Source organism: Bison bison, unplaced genomic scaffold (assembly GCF_000754665.1).
Source record: "Bison bison bison isolate TAMUID 2011002044 unplaced genomic scaffold, Bison_UMD1.0 scf7180017864375, whole genome shotgun sequence".
NCBI lineage: Eukaryota > Metazoa > Chordata > Mammalia > Artiodactyla > Bovidae > Bison > Bison bison.
In genome coordinates, this window is record NW_011494947.1 from 511,646 (window position 1) to 514,954 (window position 3,309).

A 3,309-nucleotide genomic window follows, 5' to 3' on the forward strand; every position below is an offset into this window, starting at 1 on the left:
AAATCCTATTTCCACATCAGGTTTTATTCACAGGTGCATGAGGTTAGGACACCAACTTATATGTTGTGGGAACACAGTTCAATCCAGGACAAGGGCACTGGAGTGATCCTACCCCCAAAGGCCAGGTTCCCACGTGTCCACAGGGATGGGGGAGTGTTTGGGTCTGATCAGGTGTCTAGGATGTGGCCCCCGGCACAGGGCTGTGGGGTGTGAATGGAGCCTGGGGGTGCCCCCCAGCTTAGGGGCGTCCTGGCACAGCACCAGCAGGTGGCGCTGTGCCCTGCTTGTGGCCACCCTCAGCGGCCACACCACAGAGACAAAGGTCTCACCTTCCAGTTGCGAGGAGACCACACGCTCCAAATTGTAAACAGACCAGGCCCACAGTCATTTCAGGGGTGACGCACGGTCGAGAAGCCAAACAGGGCGGGGCCGCAGGGGAGAGACTGGGTGGCGACCTGGATGGGCAGCCCGTGAGCCCAGCCCGGGTCAGACCCACGTGGGCTGTCAGTTCTGCGTTTTTCCTGCTTCACCTGCAAGCCGAGCTGGCTGTTCTCAGCTGCTTGCAGGGGCCCCTGCGGCTATGATTACCCTGGCGGTTTCCAGACAGTTCTCCTGTTACTGCAGGGCCGGGGACCGTGTGTCCCAGATGTGGGGGGTCGGGGGGAGAGGGACCCTGAAGGCAGCCACGGAGATGGATGGGCATGCAGGTGGTGGCTGGAGAAGCCCCTTCCCCAGAGGTCCTGCCCAAAGAAGAGGCGATGCTGTGTTGATTTTCCCACTGCTCACCTGGGGGAGGTTCTGCCCTGTTGTACAAAGCTGGGCGTGCCCTCTGGAGCTGAGAAGCAGGGGCCCTGGGCTCCCTGAGGGACAGTGGGAGTCGCCAGGCATCAGTGAGATGCAGCAAAGTGCCCCGCCTGGCCCTGGCCTGGGAAACGGAAGCCATCTCTTACCGCGGCTGTGGGGCACTTCTGAATCTCACGAGGCCCGGGCCAACAGCCCTTGGCGGTGGGTCACTGGCGGGTTCACACAGCAGACGCTCATCCACGGAGACTCAGAGCTGAGCACCTGGCCTGCATGGAGCACCTTGGCTCCCATCCAAGGGGATAAGACCCCGTAGAGGAAGAATGCAGGGACAGGGTACAGAGCAAGTGATAAATCCATGGGGAAGGCGCTGGGCCGGGAGCCTGGGGACCTGGCTCTGCTGGCCACTCTGCCATCAGGGGCACACTAGCCATGGGGCCACCCTCTGTGGAGTGACCCCACACCTCCATCCATCGCAGGGCAGGTGCCTGCTAACGACAGCCAGCCCGTGGCACTTTCCCTGTGCCCACGCTTTGGCCACAGTGTCTCGTTCTATCTGCAGGATGGCTCCTCTGCCATAGCCACTGATGGTTGGGGAAACTGAGGCCCTGGAAGTCCAAGGGGGCTCCCACAGCCAGGTGGTGGCAGGGCTGGTAGGGGCACGTCTCTGTGTGCAGACAAGCCTGGGAGGGGCTGGGCGTGGGTGCTGGGGCCAAATTCCTTCCAATTACAGTGGGCTCCCAACGGTCAGGGCAGGGCCAGCCCCAAGGTGGTGGTTAACAGCCGGAGCAGAGACGTAAACAGAGCTAATGAACCCCTTTCGCCCTCTCCCCACTATAATGAAGGCCTTGGACTCTGTTCTCTGCATTTTCTCAGGGTTCTGGGTTTTTGAACCTCAAAGAGTCTTCTCTTAGGGTCACGGCTAGGAGGTCTCCCTGGGGGGTGAGGGAATGAGGTTTGGGGACCTTGATGAATTCTCCCGGGGCAGCCAAGCCAGGGAGAGGGAGGTGGAGATAAGAGGGCTTCCCCCTAAAAATGATAAGCCCTGGGAGAAAGAGTTCCCATGGCAACCTGGAGCAGTCGCTTGGCAACTGAAGGTCCCCAAAATACTTGCCTGCAGGAAGGCTCAGGGCCGGGGCTTTCCCATGGCCTGTGTGTATGCCTTAACTACCCTTGGTGGCTGACCCACAGCACCCTCTACTTCCACCCAGCAGCTCCACCCTCTGAGCCTTCCTGAGGGAAACCCTAGCCTGCTCCCCCGCTCCCCATCACCCCAGCCTGCCAGCCAGCCACCTGGCATCAGACCTGGCCCCTAGCAACGTCCCTTTCCTGGAGACCTGAGTGATAGCTGACGGTAGCAGAATGTCATAAAATGCAGGGTCAGAGTGCACAGTGGGCAGAGCCAGGCACCAGCCAGAGTTGGGGAGAGCACCTTGTGCTTTGTACCCCCTACAACCTGAAGCCGTGAGCAACCTAGCCTGGAGCAGGATGGCCAGGCAGGGTGTGGATGGAGGGGGGCAGTAGGTGGAGCCCCTGAAATAGGGGATTTTGGTTCTGGGCCAGTTTTGAGACTGGCTGTGTGACCCTGGCATGCCCCTTCTTGCTAGCCTCAGTTTCCCCATCTATAGCCCCATCTACCCTTGTATCTCTGTGTTAACCATTCAGTGCATCAATTATGCCACTTATGGGGCCCTGGGGTGGGAGGGTGAGGGGCCAGGACCAAGCCAGCCACCGTTTCTTCTTCCTCTGCCCACCTGCATCCATCTCTATGCTCAAGGGGAGGCAGGCGGCCTCGTGGGGTAGGCCACTGGCTTTGGAGACGGGCACCTGTGTCTACCCCAGCTCAGGGCTTAGCCTCGAGTGTCCTGGAACTGGCACCAGCCCTGGGAGCCTCGCTGCTCCCTGGTGTGAGGACATGGGGCTGCCGTGGGGAGGGAAGACAGTCCGGCCCTGTGGGCCTCTCATGGGACACTTTTACTTTGAGGGAGCTGATCCTGTGTCCAGCAGAGCCAAGCCCATGGATGAGGGCCGTGTCTGGCCAGGATGGAGCCCCTGACCCCAGGACAGAAGGGTGTGTTGGAATGGAGGGAGCCTGGTTGGGGCCAGGCCACCCAGGGGTTGGATGTGGGAGCTGGGCAGGGTGTGAGCCCCTCAGACGTTCTCTGGGGAGGGCAGTGAGGGATGGACTGTTGGTGACTGCCCCCCCCCCATACACACAGGGGTTTCTGGGTGCCCTCAGGGAGCCAGCATCCTAGTCTGACCGGGTCCATGCACTCTCTAAGTGACCTCAAGCCATCACCCTCTGTGCCTCCCTGGCCGCATCCGTCAAAGGCGGAGGGGGTGTGCCCACCTCCGGAGTTGGGGGAAGCTCCGGTGGTACCCGGTAATGTGCTGGGCCTGCGGGCTGTGCGCGGGGTGGGGGGTCCTGACTATCCTGGCCTTGACTGCCCAGCCCCACCCCCGGCCCCCGTGGAGCGCCGCGGGAGGAGGGGGCGGGGCGAGGGCGGC